The sequence below is a fragment of the Rhagoletis pomonella genome, unplaced genomic scaffold, assembly GCF_013731165.1.
Source record: "Rhagoletis pomonella isolate Grant_MI unplaced genomic scaffold, Rhpom_1.0 Rhpom_scaffold_00005, whole genome shotgun sequence".
In the NCBI taxonomy this organism is placed as follows: Eukaryota; Metazoa; Arthropoda; class Insecta; order Diptera; family Tephritidae; genus Rhagoletis; species Rhagoletis pomonella.
This window is the reverse complement of record NW_023458559.1, coordinates 38,984,308-39,002,765: the sequence shown is the minus strand read 5'-3', so window position 1 is coordinate 39,002,765 and position 18,458 is coordinate 38,984,308.

The window sequence follows — 18,458 nt, the reverse complement described above, 5'->3', positions numbered from 1 at the left end:
TATAAAATCCTAGATTCTCCGGGAATTAGTAAAGATGGCTCTACCCCATGAGCTTACAGGTTTTTACACGAACTTGCATGAAGTTACAGGAAAAATTTTCCCGTACTCCAAAATCCTATAAATGACAGTGATTTTTGGAGAGTTGTGTATACCTACAGAATTTCCCGGTGTACCCTGGCAACCAGATGAGTAAAATTCCAGGTAGGTATGTTCCCTTTCATAAACCTTCGGCATTCAGTAAGAGACCTCACTTTCTCGGTGTTTGAGTGTAAAGCTTTCAAGCATTGATTTTTTTGAAATATTTTCGACCACTTGTTGACAACTTTGCAAATTTTTATTTTCAAGTGCTCAGCCTCATAAAAAGTCCAACGGTGCCAAGTCGGATGATATCAGTAGCCAAATGACATCCTCTATACGGGAAATTATGCGCTTGACAATCCTCCGCTGCAATGACACTGTGAATGATCAGATACCCTCAGTTTTGTTTTGTGGCATGAACCTTATAGGGATGGAGATGTTTATATATCTAAATGCAAAATATATCATTATGTGCCAGAAGACAGTATCAGTTTCCTAAAATGACAGCGCATTCAATAAACTTGTTCCTCACCAATATTGTCTGAAAAACTTGGGGTGAGATTTAAACTTTATGTTATCTGATCTCACGATCAGCGACTCATTTGTCTTCGGATATATGTAGGTACATACATATGTTCTGCGCATAAAATAAATTTGGCAATTTTTTGTTGAGTTTGGTAACTTTTTCGGGTGATTTTGGTAAAAGATAAAAATATATTGTGCCAACACTTTTGTAGATCATTAAGTTCTTCTTGGATCTAAGGTTTTGGCTTTCCCGACGCTATTTCTTCTAAATCACGCTCACCGCGCTCACTTCATTGAAGATTTATTCGAATGACAGGTCAAAAATGTTTGGAATACGCTCTTCCTTAGTATGCATTAACCGTCTCCTAGTCGCTTCTAAGTCTGCATAAATCATTTTTTTTTTTAACGTTAACACACTAACTCCGAACCTCTTGCGGCTTCTTTTATCACTAGCCCACTGTCTCAGGTATTCACAACATAGTTTAAAAACAGTTTGTGGCATCTAGAACTTGCATTTAATAAAAATTGTGAATTTTTTGATAAAATCTCTTTGAGGTTTTCCGAACCTATTAACTAAGTATACAACACAAATGTAACAAAATGCATTTGGCTCTTTGAGACAACTTCTTCGCGAAACGTGCCGATAAGATTTCAACGCAACGGTATTGCCAATATACAAAACTTAGGTTAATTCAAGACTATAGTAGAAAAAAATTTCAGTATTGTCATTACACGCCTAATAACAAACCACCAACGATAGATAACTCGGCACCAAAAAACATTGTTCAAAGTGTTGACCTGTGTAAAAAGTAAAGTCGGAATTTGTATGCTCTCATGCCTTAGGATTGTTCTAAACCGAAAAAAATATCCCTATTTTTTTATTTTGAAATCAAAAAATATTTAGAGGTCGCTCAAAGCGCCCAAAGTTCTCCATGTATTTTATATGGGGAAAAAAACAACTTTTCGTAAAAACGGTGTATAATTCTTAAAAATCAAAATTTTTCTACCGGAAAACTCCGTTTACCTGCCGGAGACTCCCAGTAAAAATACCCAATTGTTTATTTAGCCCTTTTTTGATCGCAACTATAATTTATTGGTCAGCCAAAACCCATAAAAACCCCGAAAAATGCAACGGACGGACCAATAAAAAATCGTTAGTACTAAAAAAATGGTTAAATAAAAAATTGGGTATTATTATTGAAAGTCTCTTGAAGAGAACCAGAGTTTTCCGATCGAAAAATATTAATTTTCAAGAATTCCATACCATTTCTACGAAAAGTTGTTTTTCCCCCATATAAAAATACGTGGAAAACTTTGAAAGCTTTGAGCGACCTCAAAATATTTTTTGATTTCAAAATAAAAAAATACGGGTATACTTTTTTCGATATAGAACAATCCTAGGGGGTGAGAGCATTACAATTCCGACTTTACTGTTTTTGCACCACCCTAATGTACATACATATTTATTTACAAATGTACATTAATTTCAAAAAATTTAATCGAATCTTTGTCTTCTTTCCCTATGGTCAGTTTTTTTTTAATATTTTCAGACTACCGGATATATAGAAATGATCTACAATTTTCACTCTTATATTCCCTTTGTGTATGTTTCTTTTTTACCACCCTAATACTGTACTTATTTTCATTGCAATATTTGACAGGTCAGAGATAATTTTCGCTTCAATTATACAATTTGATTAGGTCTCTAAACATTAGTATGTTTATGCGAGTATGCATGGGCTTTCGTGCGTAGTGTCCAACCTTTCACCGCATCCACACGAGTCAGGCAAACAAATCAAATGATTGCAACCTTGGGAAGAAGGTGGTGGATCGTCATGCATACATTTTGGCCAATGGCTTTATTCCGGCTATTCGATGGCAATCGTAATCGTAATCGTTTCCTCGATTGATTTCGTGACAGACAGTTTTATAAACGTGCATGAATTTGCTCGGCAGGAAAAACGTGAGCTGGTGGTAATGATTATTATTATTTTGGAAGTGGTGTCTGTCCTAATAAATGGAGACCGTCATAGCCGAGAACATATTTAGAAATGTATACAGCTAGTCGGTAGGAATCTGATTTGAAAGCTGCTCAGAACCAAACACATAAAATAGTTTTCTAACAAAAACTTAGGAAAACTTTGTTTTTATTTACAAGTATCCATCAGTGCAATAAGAACATTGATTCAAATGTTTGAAAAGCAGATAAAGTCGCCAATTTATTGCAAACTTTATTTCGAACTTGTTTGCAAGTCTTTTCTGATCATTGTAGTAGGCAAAGCTTCGAAGATCGTCCAGACACTGCTCAGGTCTGTTCCCTCATCATTTCCGGCGTGTGCCAAAAGGAATAATGGGTACCAACGCCTCGATGAAACTAGTTTCACTTCGCTTATCTTAAGTTAACTACATGCACTTATTTTCCCCTGAAAACATATCCTACTTCTTCGCGTCCCTAATTCACTTAAGCTTTATAAAAAATCCAGTAATTTGCAATGACCATATTCGGCCAACTAGAGTTCAGTCACACAGAAAGAATTCTGAATTTTCCATATATGTACCTACGGCTCCAGCAGAAATCATTATGTGCAGCATAGAATCTTGTGACTATATGCCATATGGCACAATATGCAGATGATATTTTCATCAATCAAGAGAGACTTGAATGTACTCGTGCAGCAATTCTTCCTTTTGCGCATAATAGTTCCTCCTTAAGCCCCTAAAGCCTTCTAATTTTTGTCCAACCATGTCCACATTGCTGTGCGATATTTAAAGACGGTCATAATGCGAGATTTGAAGAGAGCAATTTTTGATTCTTCGAGAGCGATCTCTGTTTTTTAAGTACCTGAAGTTCAAGCTTCTTATTTGGTATCTATAATTCGCCCTTCAAGTGAAGGAGAAAGGCGATCGCCCGCAAAGGTAGAGGTCCGCTGTACCCAGAAAAAGCTTAGTAGCTCCATAGGTATGTGAGCGAGGATTTAGGTGAGAAAGATGTGCAAGTAACTTTTAGGAATGGAATGCCACACGTGACCAAGAGGAGGCGCTTGGCACAGGTAAGGTGCTTATAACAGAGGATGGAAAAACACAAACGGTTTAAAATATTGAGTGAGTACAGCCCGATGACCTCATAAGCGGCATGTCTATTTTTGCCTCTTTCCTTCAAATGTTTGTCAGTTTGGGCCGATACCAAAAGAACTTCGTCAGTTGCCTATTTGTCTTTTTAAAGTGGTTGCAGTTGATCACCGCAAGTCTTTTTTTCTATTTTGCTCGTTTGAGCCATTGCTTTTTTGTCCATTCAAGGGCGCCGAGCGGCTAATTCTAAATTATTACTATAAAAAAAAAAACGGTTAGAGAGTTAACCAAATTGAAGCTGACCTTTCTAGTAATTCAGCCTGATGCACTGCGGAACAACTGAAAAGTGCAAGTAGAAAATTTTTGTAGTAGATCTATCCTCCATCCTTGGACCATCTGTGTACCCACAGAGCACGTACCTGGGATTTAAGTCAAACAGCTCGTTTGTCCAGTCTTCCTGATCTGTTATTTTCACAAGAAATTGCTGACAAATCCCACAGCCCATATCTTTCAACACTAATATCTACCCAAGGATAATTGTATGGAACTTCTTTTTATAAAATGTGTCATTCAAAGTAGCAGCTCTCCCGATACTGCTGCTGCTGAGCGTCCGCCGACCCAACGTCATCGTAACTACACTTATATAGTCTTATTAGGAGGTCGTCTGTTAGGAGGGACCAAAGCAAGGAACTACACCACCCTATGGGCAGTCCCTCACTGCTCTAATTTTCACGAAAATATTATCCAAAAGCGTTGTAATTTTAAGCTATTGTTATAGAATCCCTGTCACTTCTGCCTGTAGCGACATTCTTCGTGGCCTTACCGTGATGGTGCCGTTCTGGAAACGTGTCACTTATACAACATTAGTAACGTTATGGTCCCTCTGAGCCTTAACACACCCTTAGATGTATTTTATTTCATATTGGCGAGCTACGAAAACTTAGTTATGATACTCTACTTGTGTGCTGGGTGTAGAAATTTGTACGAGTAAATTTTTTCAGCACACCGCTTCTTATTCCTACAGACCATACATGCGTATGAGGTTAACTGACATTCACGAAAGGTGAGAGTGAATTAGGAAAATGGAATATTAAGCTAAATTGGTTTATGTTTAATGGGTGCAAGTGTTTATTTATAGAGTAGTGCAATGTAGATGACGCTGAATTTGAATAGTAATAAAGGATTGAGTAGGGCTGTAGGGCATCGAAGAAGAGTGATAAAGAAATCATGAGCAATCAAAAACGTTTAAATTTTCCAAACATGCAATTGCGTAGGTATATGTAAAATTACCATTAACAGTAATCAATCAAATGCATATAGACTTATTCAATTTTTACTACTCTACATGCTGCTCTACATACAATCTAAAATCAATTAAATGCCATTTTTACAAGAACTCGATTGCTCAAAATCGTCGGCTAATTGCTTCCCTAGAGTGTGAGCGATGCGTAAGATATGAGTGGTCGGATATAGGCATGTATGTATACATTAGGTTGTCCCTCATATGGACGAAATTGTTTTTATTTTTTATTTTTTTATTATCAAAACCTTTACTCAAATAAACAATTATAACTTCCTATGTTTTTTTTTATTCAGCGCATCTTATTCAGTCTGGATTACAGAAACAGAATCTCTAATGCTTAGTTGGCATCCGTCTAAAGTTGCAACTAATTTAGACGTGATAAAATCTGTACTTCATTTTTTTTGCCATCATAGCTAAAGAATTTGCAGATTGAGATCTGCAAGGCAAAGGCTCTTTCAGGCTTTCTTCAGAGCTTGTAGATTTATTTTTGATTCTTGTAGTGTTACATAGTTTTGTGGGGCAACTTTTGGCAATAAGCTCTCTGAAGGCCTCTGCTTTAGTCTACTTTGCTAGACATCTGAGCCTTACCATCTTCAATTTCAGCTAACTTTTTGTCTACACCCGCTAAGATTATTTTATCTTATTATATTTTACTTTTTTCGGGAGCATCAGCGTGTGCGTCGAATAAATTACCAAATCCTATTAAAACTCCGAGGTTCAAGTCCTTGGGCAGCGGAATTTTTATTTTTTGTTTTTTTTTAGATTTTCGCTTAATAATATTTTGTTTTGTTAAATATTTAGAAAATTATTTTATTCTTTATTTCTATTTCTCTTTTTATTTATTTTTTAATATTTTTTTCCCTTTTTAATTTAATTTTCTTTTGGTTTTTAAATATTATTGTTTTAAAAGAAAAATATTTTTTTTTCTAATGTCATTTAATTTTTAGGAACTTATTTTTTTAATGTTATGGTTTTCTCTCATTTTTAATTATCTTTTTAATTTTTAGATCATATTACTTTAAAATAAAATTTTTGTCTGCATTTAATTTTTAAGAAAATTCCTTTTTTATTTTGTTTTTTCTTTAGTTAATTATTTTTTTAAATTTAATTTCCTGTTAGTATTTAGATTTTATTGGTTTAAAAATTAAAATTTTTTTAATATTTACATTTTGGAGTTTTTTTATTAATATTTTTAATTTTTTAATTTCTTTCTTTTTTAATTTAATCTTCTTTTAATTTTTAGTTTCTATTGTTTTAAAAACAAAAATGTACATATTTTTTAAATTTCATTTAATTTTTGGAAAACTTACTGCTAAAAGACAAACAGAATAACGCTAAGACATCCCATAAGCAGATCTTTCAATTATAATTTAAAAAGACAGAAACGAATTTTCAAAATAGTTGTCTTATGAAAAACTTTTTGTCTTTCGAAAAACTGCGGTGAGTTTAAAATCGCTATTTCTAAACTGGAACGCCCGCATAAACAGTTAGTCTAGTATTTGCAAATTTTTTTTTTTGCGAATAGCTTGCGTATAAAGGTATCATAAGATACAAACAAGTGGTAAAATAAAATTTTAGAAAAATGAGGGTCATCCTAATATACATATGTATGTATGTGCATATATAGTATGTATTTATAGCTATTTGTGTAAAAGTATTGACAACTGAACACACGAACGCCTCAGCGCTTCCAACTTACTCTATCACCGCCTCGAGCCGCCACATTTCACATTCAACCAAAACGCATTAGGGAAATGTATGGAATGTGTACATTAATTTTTGATTTGCTTGTGGTTATTGGCGCCAATAACACTCGTTGCTAGCTAGCACTGAATAATTAACGAAGTATGTATGTAAATAATTACTTCAATATGAGCACACAACCTCCCACCTGCCCTCCGGCTAACACCTATCCACCCACTGAATACATATTTGAGCGCAATCATTTGAATTAGCATTCGAAATGCTTTAGCAACAACAATAACAACCAGCTAGATGCACAAACAAATTCAACGGCAACGAGTTGCTGCAACACGCATTCATATTTGTGGAAAGAAATAATTTTTGTTTTTGCTTTTTACCCCTACGCTAACTTATATGGTCGCCAATGTATTTCAAAACAACAAATTTTTAGTTCCTTAACCTCTCGCTGCTCCTTCCACCACACATCCTGCTACTAACTTCCTTTACACTTGAGTGATGACCACAGCTACTTGCTGTTGATTGTAAGCCATTTTTCTGCTTTGTAATTTTCCCCTTTTTTCTCTAGAAATTTTGATTACTTTCCTTTGTATGTTGTCATTTCTCTTCGCGTTTTTACCCTATAGTGAAAAGCGAAAACAGACAGCGGTGCTATTTCCCCGACCTAAGAGCCGCTGGTGTGGCCTAGGCCGCCGAAGCTAATTCGGAACCTCATGATGGATTCCCTGCATCGGTAGCTCGACCCACACTGTGGCTTCTGTGCGTATGCCGACGACCTTCTCGTCCTGGCAGAGGGCCATTTTAGAGTAGAAATCGAGCGCAAGGAGGAACAGCTACTTGACATCGTCAAGTATGGGAGTAGACAACACGGTTGACAAGACGGTGCCAATGCTGCTCAAGAGGAACCCTGTCGTTAGCATGTACACCAATGGTCCGTATTAAAGGGCCCAGCGTAAAGTATGTGACGCAAGTCAGGTATTTGTGGCTGACCATGGGTGAGGGCATGAGTTTTTCTCCCCACCTGGTTTGCCGGAATGAGCGTCTGATCGGTGTTGTAGAACAGCTACGTTACATCCTAAGATGTTACTAGCACCTCTTCCGTATCATTTGTGCAACTTTCAGGTCCGCTATTTGCTACGAGAACAGCTATTTAGGCTTGTGGGTTGCCAAATGTATATTGTTGCTGGTTTGACTTCCAGTTTGTCCCACTGTTTCGCCGAGCACACTGTAGCTACTAATGGGAACGCGTCCTCTTTATACGGGCATTCCGCCCTTGATGGGGGATCTCGGACGGTGACTTGTAGAGGGGCTACATTGGGTGCAATCGGTTAATGGAGGACAGACTCATCGGCATGTCGCCGGACCTTTGGGGCTACTGTCATCGCACATACCGGTTTATTCCGAGTGTATGGTTTGTGGCAGAAAATCCGGCATTCAAACAATGTCTGAGTTTGGTTTTTTCCTAACGGGGCATGGTCTCGATAGGGGTAAAATGACGGGTGGACGATACGATTTCTTCACGCGTTGGACAGATACCAGTTTGGGGGACTTTGCACGCGAAGTCTTTAGGAGGCAGAGCAGTCCAGAGAAGATAGTATGGTAACTCGACTGGTAGTAGTTTCCGCTATGAATTCGGACCGGAGACTTAATTTTACTACCACGGGGAACAGGAGCCTCCACATTTTACTTTGGCCTCTTCTTGGGTACGGTATCTCGGGGAGTAGCGTGGTTGTTGTTGTTTAAACTCAAATGCGGATAGAACTTATTCCTTTGCCAAGCTCGGTGTGGAAGGTCATTGCAACCAGGTGCCGGACCCAAAGTACGGCTGAGGTTAGATAGGCCTCGAACCATCCCATCCATTTTGCATTTACAATTGCTGCTGCAATGCTTGCATTTCAGGGCACTGAACAACACATTGATTTGATCCGAAGTGCTGTTGAGCCCCGTTGGGTTAGGCCGCCGTCGACAGGTACTATCGGACGCTGTTGTTCCAGGGAGTATGACGCCTAACCATTGACACTAGTTAGTTGAGCTGAAAAGAAAACTGTTTGTACTCAGATTCAGAACCACATACACAGTAGTTTTTCTCGCAGGGTGTGCATATAGAAATTAGACCAACACATGTGAATCACAAACATGACATGTCATAATTATGAGGGCGTCACTTTGGTGTTTTCAATCAACAAATTATACTACCAGATACAATAAAACATGAAGTATACTTACAAATACACATATGTACTTACAATGAATTGTTGTGGCAATAAGTTTTATTGGTCCCACAACTTTGTCGATAACTTTGTGTTCGTATAGTAGTAATCTTAGTTTTCGTAGCACATCAACAGGCGCTGACACTGATTGGTTTGGAATTTTAGTGTCAGTAAACTTGAATTTTTAAAACAGAGGATCTCAGACATGTGCCACAATTTTTTCCTCAAGCTTTTGTGGTTTAATTGAATTGGTTAAAAATTTAATAAATGGCAGCCCTACTGCTCTCAAGATTTTCTAGATAAGACTATCGTTGTTGGAAGATCTTCGAATACCAATACCACTGAAGAATATATTGCGAGCTCAGAGAGAAACTCGAAAGGCTGCTGCTGTCGGCTTCAGAGTTCTTACTTCAAGTATGAGTGGCATAACCAGTCTGAAAGGAAGTTGAATATGTCGCACCGCATGGGTGCCTATTAGGCACCGCCTTGTTAAGAATCTTGCCAGGCTCGCGAGTTTTCGCTTAGTCAGCCTAAGAACCTCCAACTACCGCTAATGGCCCACCACAGGGCAGAGGGACCTTATAATTTTACTTTTCTACGCTACGACAGGCGGGTCTACGTAACCGGAACGACCCAGATTTATATCTGGCTTTCCAGCATCATTCCTCAAAACCGCTTTGGGGAATTTGTATGCTGACACAACAACAAAAACAACCTTATAATTTTTCATTATCAGTTTCCTGACAGCACTTGATGACCCAACTCAAAATTCAGTTCCTTTAAAAAAGCCCAAATCAACCGGTGCAAAAATAGCTCCAATAGGTCTCATATTCGAACACTCATACCAAGAGAAACGAGTGCAAGTATGCTCTGCCCTCAAAATTCACAAATCCTCCGGTTTCCTGCAATATCGCTGTACCTCGACCTGATTTGGAAGCATTCAGAGGCGGCAGAAAAAGAAATCAGAGATTCTTAAGGAAGTCCGCCACAGTCAATTTTTTATGAAAAGCTGGCTTCAGTCGATTGAATCAAGCTTGATTAACCATCATGGATATGCCCAAGAAAATGTCACTGATTTCTTTATGACGAATTCGGATTCTGTAGCAGAGCATACCATAGTTAAACTTTAATAATATTGACTCAGCAAACGGCTTTTTCAGGATTCCTACCATCGCACCTCAACCAATTCTCATTAAAATTCACCTTGATACCTCGATATCAAGAGAGGCACTAACCACGAGGTCTTTGCGCACTATGGCCTCTATCAGCCTATCGGTAGGCGTGAAAGTTCTCTCTCATAAACTGGAATTATATATCGTCTTCGTACTCACTAAAAGTTGGAGATAAAACCCCGGTCAATGCAGCTCGGAGCCACCTAGCGGCAAGATACCACTACGGACTTTTGCAGTTTCGCAGCAAGAAAAATGGCGTCATGTCCCGGTAACTTGAAGTGCTTGACGCCTCTATGATTTGAAAAGCAGTCGACGTTTTTGGAGTAAGTGCTGGCCCATTGGTCGCATCCGGTAGTTAAAGTTGGCTCGGAGTTGATGAGGAAATGGGCGCGGAACACAGCTTCAGTAAGCCGTCTCCGTTCATCACACAGTTACAATAATTTTTTTCTCCATCCCCAATCGAATGGTGTTACAAAAGATGGTATCAATGACCAACAACAAATATATTGTAACGAATTTCCGAGAGAAAAATATACTACTTAAGGGAAGATATGATAAGAACAAATAAATGCACGGGTATGACAGATTAAAACACACTACGACCTAAAAGGCATTTTGTATATCTAAAGATTGCCCCTAACCCAGCATGCCCAAGACACCTTCGGCTTCCCTCATGAATCCTATAGCAAAGGCTGAACGGTCACAAAGAATGTGTTCGAAAGTTTTCTCGTCCTCGAGGCAGAGCCAAGATTCCGACAACAGCGATTCGGTGCATATGAAAACGCAGTTGGTTGTAGCCCGTCAGCGAAGGGTAGCCTGATGTCATTTCTGTTTAGTTTAACAAGTTTTTAGTTTAGCCGTTTTTAACAAGTTTGGATTTCATTATCCTGTTTTAGAAGGCCCGGATGGCTGATTGGCTATCTGAAAAGATAACTATAAATACGCCCTTCAAATCCTTTTCGAGGTTTAATTTCTCGCAGGTTAGAATTTCTAAAACTTCAGCCTGGAACACCGGGGGCCCTGTGCTAATGGGAATTGATAGCTTGGTGCCGGGTCCACCTGTTCCGTCATTCATCTTCGGGCCGTCCTTATGCCAAAGTACGAATCTGGGATCAAGGACCTTCGCGATCTGGGATTAAATGAAAGACTATTGAATATAAACCAAGTTCATCAATGACCGAAACATATTTTTTTCTTTTTTTTTGTAAATGAAATAATTTATTTACAAGTTTGATGATCTTCCAAGTTCCAATAACAGTAACAATATATGTAGATAGGTACATATGTATGTATGTATACATTTCTTGTTTATCTACGCCAGCTTGTAATTGGCACGAGCTCATCCTCCAATCATGTTACTTTACTGTAGCGCCTATTTGCTTGCCACCTGCTGCCGCGAAGCCAGCGGAATATAATTTACAAGTTGCTTGATCGACTAAACGACAGCCGACAGTCAGACTGGCTGCAACCGTAACAAAACAAACGCAGCAGGTTCAGCGACCATTGCATCTAAAAATTATTTTCATCTCAGATGTGTATAAACATACTTATGTAAGTATGTAGGTATGTATATATGTTTGTGTACAGGCAACGGTGGTAGCAGTTGCTTACTTGCTGAGCACATTGGCTGTTAACAGTTGCGCGTTTTTGTATTCTAAACTGCATCTTTTCATGCCTACCCTGCTAGCTACGGCGCATACTGTTGCTGTGCCTTCTTTCCCTTTCCATTTTCACTTTGCTCACACCTTCGTCTTTGTCTCCGCTGCTATTATTCGCAGGTGGCGTAGGCGCGTTGCACTTGACGCGCCGTCTCGTCTCATCTCACATCCTGAATGCCGTATGTTATAATTAACAAATGAATTTTACAGAAAGGTGCAGAGGGGGTCAAATTAACTTCAAACAAATTAAGTACGAATAGGTTATTGCTTTTTGGTAAGTTAAAGACTTGTAATAAGACTAACAATTACTTCTGTACCCTGTACTACTTCTTGGAGCGAGACTTTTTGAACACATTGCAGTTTTCCTCATTGGTCTAGCGACGAGTATCCATAATGGAATTTAACGCGAACGCAAAATAAAAAGTCTATAAAAGATAATTTTAAATGACATATAAGGCTGCCATAATCTCATTACATTAGCGTCACAGATCATCAAATAGCAACTTGTCCTTCGACTGGCAAGGAAACGGTAGTCGGATATACAGACTTGCAAAATAGCTAAGGAACTCAGGCCTGACTATGACAGGACGAAGGCACTAGACCTGTTTACCAGCTGAAGGACAGATGTATTGAGAATTGTAGCAGTCTTTACGGATCACTGGCCAGTAGGCAAACATGCAAAAAGAATGAGGCTCCCATATTATAGAACTTGCCGCTGCTGTCAACTAAAAGGTAGCGAAGGAAGTGTTTCTTCTAAATAGAGGACTTTGGAATAGACGGAAAATACGCTTCAACCGTTCTTGACCTACCAAATACAACTTGCAACTAAGGCTTTTTGCAATAAAGAATATGTTGATGTCGAGAATCTGCAGCCGCATCGGGTGGCCGAAAATTTGCGTACTTGGCGCTCAGTCCTGCTCAAAAAAGGAATAGTAATAGGAACACCATCTCAAAATCTATTCATACCCCAACCTAAATAAATTGTAAGTATGTGTCGCTGCTGCAGAGAGCTGCGCAGTATAGGGAGTCGCCTGGAAATTCCATGCGGCGCTAGCTAAAATATGGAAATAATGAGTAGGTCAGGTGGCCACACTACAAGGGGCCCACTTAGGCAGTTAATAAATGTCCATTTTGTTACCACTAAAAAGGAAAGATATTTGTCCTGAAACGGTACAAGAGGTAAGAAATTAAGGTTAGAAAACGCCAGGTGCTCGTCATGAAGTTCCGAAAGTAACTGATGTCCTCTCTGGAGAGATCCCCTCTAGCAATACGTTGTATGACCCGAGTACCTGAGCTTCGTAAAATCACGGCAATAGTGAAGGAAGTGCTGAGATGATCCACCATCTTCTAGACAACTGCGGCACATCGGATCCGCAGTTATATTAAAACATACTGCATGAGTTCCCATTGGACGGTGCCTAGTCAGAACCAAAACCGAGAGTTGTCGCTCAGTAAGCTTAAAAAGATTCCTAAACCGCCCACGATCAACTACCGGCCAAAAGAGTTTGCAACTATGCATGTCGAGGTTTCTGCCCAGCGTTAGATGAGCCAACTAAAAGTCCATTTACCCAGAAGAACTCCGCAGGTTGCCATAGGGATGCTAATGACCTCCCTTTTCTTAGTGATGGCTTCTAGGGCGCACTGCCTGGCCTGCAATGTCGTTGTGCCCGGAAACGGAAATCTGTCTGATGTGGAAATATTCCGAGGAGATATAGCGAGAGAGATCAGGCAATCCCAGACTAATTTTGACTATACCATCAGCGATCCTAAGGCTCTGATACGCCACGGAAATCTGGTAAAATAAATTTTTTATTTAAGCGTAGTTCCTCACCAAAGACATCTCCTCCAACTCTTCCATCAAGCTGGTCGAAGCTTGAAATATTCGCCGGTCCTTTGCTCCTGAGAGTATCTTCTCGATGCGTAACTTGGTGTGATATGTGTAGAGAATATTTCTCTCGGAACCATCTTCGATATGCACCAATTAGTTTCTACCGGTTTGAAGTTGAATTTTCCTAAGATAGCCGAGTGCCCATACTCCGGATAGAGGGAGAATCCAGTATTCTTCAGCCTGATGGTAGAGCGGTACGATACCCAGCACTTGTCTAGTGTTGACCTACCTAGAGAGTTCCACCAAACATACACCATATAGCATAATGGGCCGTATGAATAAAAAACGAGTGCCGCCTTTCCACTAGGCATTGAAATGACGAAAAATATATGCCATTTTTTTACTCATATGGACCAATAAGTTGAATGATGAGGGAGAAACCCCATCTCTTCCCAATGGCGATTTTACAGCAGTAAAAGGCAACTGCTTCCTTCCACATTCACTCCTCCATATTTGGTCCCGACTTTAGCTTTCTGTCAAGAGTTCCTCCAAAGTATTTGGCTTCATCAGCAAGCACAAATAGGAAACATGGTGGAAAATCAAGACGAAGGACAACACCTGGACTGGGTGCTGCAAACACTGGTACTTTTGAGGTTTGAAGGGAGCACTTCTCAACGCTGTTGAATGGCAATATTTACTAGTGACACTTTTGATAAAGAGAAACCAGACCACTGTAGAGGCGAACTTTCTTTCAACCAAAACGAGGGGAAAGGCGCAGTATTTCGGCTAGGAAACAACCAGACTTCGGAATCGACGGATGATTTATTTAAATCAGGCAAAAAAAGAGCTGCTAGCACGCATATGCCAACTGTTAAGCCGAAAATCGCCCTAAATAAATACAGGGCCGAAGGTTGAAACCTCATTGTATGTACGACTACTTCACCCAATCTACAAGAAGGGAGATGCTAAAATTAGCGCCAACTACATCGGAATAAGTCCCCACAAGATTGCATACATGGTTCTATAGACTCTGTATACTCGTTTGTGACATCGACATAATTGGTAACAAAAACCGCGAAGTCTGTTCTGCCTTTTCCAGGTTGGATACGGAGCCAACGCGAATGGGTCTGGTGGTAGTAACCGAGGACAAAACGAAGTATCTCCCGTCTTCAAACAAACAGTCTGCGCCTTCGAGCCTTGGCACCCGCATCAGTGTTGACAGCATGGAGATTCAACGCAGAATCACTCTTGCCAACAAGTGCTCCTTTGGACTGAGTAAGAAATTCAGGAGTAAAGTCCTCCCTCGACATACATACGTGTGCCCTGTTGGTATATGGCGCAGAAGCAGGGACAATGACAACATCCAATGAGGCGGCTCTTGGAGTATTCGAGAGAAAGATTTACGTGCCTTTACGCGTTGGCGACGGCGACTACCGCAGACGATGGAACGATGAGCTGTATGAGATTTACAATGGCATAGACATAGTGCAGCGAATTAAAATACGAATGGACTCCGACGCTCCAGCTCTGGAAGTATTCAACTCGGAACCCGCTGGTGGTAGCAGAGGAAGAGGGAGACCCCCACTGCGATAGAAAGACCAAGTGAAGGAGGACTTAGCTTAACTTGGCATTTCCAATTGGTGTCAGTTGGCACAGAAGAGAAAGGAATGGCGTGCTTTGTTGAACTCGGCCAAAATCGCTTAGGTGGTTACAGCGCCAAATAAGAAGAAAGATAAGGGGCCTCATGCATAAAAAGTGAGCTTCAGCTCCGACTCGATTTTCAGTACAAATTCTTGAGCTTGAGCTCACCCTTTCAGTGCAAAAATTGAGTCTGATCTTAAGCTCACTTTTTATGCATAAGGCCCATTGTCTTTTTTACGCTTCGGTATTGATGCGAACGGTCTGCTTCAAATAAGAAACATTTATAGCACCTCAGAAAGCATTGAATATCTCCGATAGTCGATCTTAAATTGAGATAGTTTAGAGGAGACAATGCCGCCTTAATTTAGCTAGAGTTGAGTAATAACATGTTCCAAAGGTAATGATCGTCATTACTGATCCCTGCCACCTGCTGAAAATAGAACAAGTTTGTTCTGCAGGCTATCTTATATGTATTAGCCAACACAGAGGAGTTATTCTAAGGCCACAGTTTGGAAAGTGCCAGCGGCTTATGGCTTCGTAGAAGATCTTTTTTGCAGATAGGAACATGCTTTTGACAATGTTGTGAAGTATTCTAGGAGTTTAATGGTAGCTTAACCTTTTCTTATGCACTTATGCCTCATCGATATCGGCCACGCACACATTGTAAATATAAAGTTAATGATTATGATTTTCTTTCCATAATTTCGTAAGTGGGTAAAAAATACACTCCTCTCACCGCAATAACAATCTAAGTAAATATGTGCGTATGTATGTGTTTACGTATGTATATATAATTGAAGACTCACATAGTATAAAAATGCAAACAAATAAATTTTCCGGGGATACGTGGTATTTGGCTTTTTATCAGTCAAATAAAATCTTGCATAACAAAGTATTTCATTGGGCAACTAAGCTAATACAAATACAAACAATCAAAGGATAGATGTACAAACATATGTAGGAGTATGTATGTTTGTATAAAAGGGGGTCGATATAGCACAAAGCGAATTGAAACAGTAAATTCACAAATGCACACATACAAATTCACAAATCACAAATACGTACATAATGGCAATCAGTCAAGGCGCACTCATTTTCATACATACCAATGCACAGTGCGGTCGAAACACAAAAATGTGGCCAAAATTCGAAAAAAAACCACATTTTAGATAGGGTATTTTCCTCTAAGAAGCGGAAACCGTTCACAGTAACGGCCTGTACCCAAAGCCCCCTCTTTATTTTCAATCGGAATGTGGCCTTCGCCCAAGCACAACATTTTTGCAAATACAAAGGAAAAAATTATAAACGTGTAAAAATACTTTGAGTAAAGAAAATTCGACAACAGCAAAAGGAACCTGCGTCTGAAGGTTGGTGAAATACGTAAAAAATTACGTGAATATCAACACTATAGCAGACATTTTTCAGATTTCTTAGAAAGATTTTAGGTAAGCAGTTTTGTAGCCCATTAGGTATAATAAATTGCAAGTTTACAGTAGCTGGGACTTAAGGTTAAGTTTTGGCAATTTTCTTTGTTGAAGGTGTTGCTCATTTTCTTCATATAAAGAAATCATCGAACATACTTCGGGGGAACGAAAATGACTGGCACAGTCAACAAAAAAAAAAATCAAAAATCAACGGTAAGTCCGAGCTGCTTCAAACTTGAACTTTATTATACTAAAATTGAGTGGGCTATAAAACTGCATACTCATAATCTTTCTAAGAAATTTAAACCATAATTCTGACAGCGTATTCGTAAAAAGCCACCCCGGAAACGCCCTAGTACGAAATTGCGAATCATTTCTTTAAATCTTCGAGTTTTGGCCGCACTCCCGGGTTTCGGCCGCACTGTGCAACGAAACAAATCAAGGCAGTGAAATACAGCGCAATGCTACTTCATATCGTAGTTGGCAACATTTCGTAATTGATTATTGACAACAACAAAAGTCAAGCACTCGTACTCTTGGTAAAAAAATTTTTTAAATAACTAGTGCAGCTCTCTATTATCCAACTTTGTGTAAGTAAAAGTTCTTGCAATCCTTTAGCTGGTTTAGTTATAAATTTTTTCGTAGTGGCTGCCACTTGGTAGGACCTAAGTTCGATCCCGGGTACGAGAAATTTTTTTCTAAAGCCGTCCATGGCAAACCCCTGAGTGTACTTCTGCCATGGAAAAAATTCTCGGAAAAACCTTTTTCCGTTGGTTGGCTTAAAATTGTAGGACCCTCCGCTTGTGGGACAACATTAGAATGCAAACTTTAAGAGAAGCTCGGCCAAACACTTAAGTAAAATGTGAGCGCCAAAAATGTATTTTTATTTTAGTGGCAACAACTATAAGTTCTTTATAAATGTACGTATGTAAGTATGTTGTACTAGTATACTTCCATTCATTGCAAATAAGGTGTGCCATTCAAGCGAGCTACCGTTGTTGCAACAACAAAAACAACCAAGTCTTCAAACATTAGAAATAGAAACGCTAAGAGAAGGCTAACAAATTATCAAACGTCAGATTGTAGGTAGGCAAGTTTTTATTTTTGATTTCTTGTATGTATTTGGAATGGGACTGACGGCATCGGTTCGCACTTTGATTACTTGGTAATTTGGCACACATTTTGGTCTGTAATGGACTTTAGAATTAAGTCGTTAGCAATATTTTTACATCGTATCATAAAAAAATATATTTCATTGCTTAGTGCATATTTACTTATTTTTTTTTATTTGTATTTTTATCTAATTTTACCCTAGTTAATTTTATTTATTTTTGTTTTATGTTTCTTTTATATTTATTTTATTCAACAACTTTATTGAGCTTGAGGCCGTCGTTGGTTTTTGTAAATATTTTATTTTAAGAATGTTTAATTTTAAGGTGTGCTATTCCTTAAGTTATTTCTTTTTGGTTATCTATGGCCTTCTAACAATTATATTAAACTATTTTATTGGGCTTGAGGCCGTATTATTTATTTTATTTTTATTTTTTTCTATTTATTTTATTATTTAATTTTTTTATTATTCTATTTTATTATTTATCGCTTTTTATATTATTTAATTCTAGTTTATATTAAATTATTTCATTTAATTTGATTTAATTTAATTTAAGTTAATTTAATCTACTTTAATTAATTTATTTTAATTTAGCTTTATTTTATTTAAATTTACTTTAATTTAGTTTTATTTGATTTTATTTTATTTTATTTTATTTCATTTCATTTCATTTCATTTCATTTCATTTCATTTCATTTCATTTCATCTCGTTTCATTTCATTTCATTTCATTTCATTT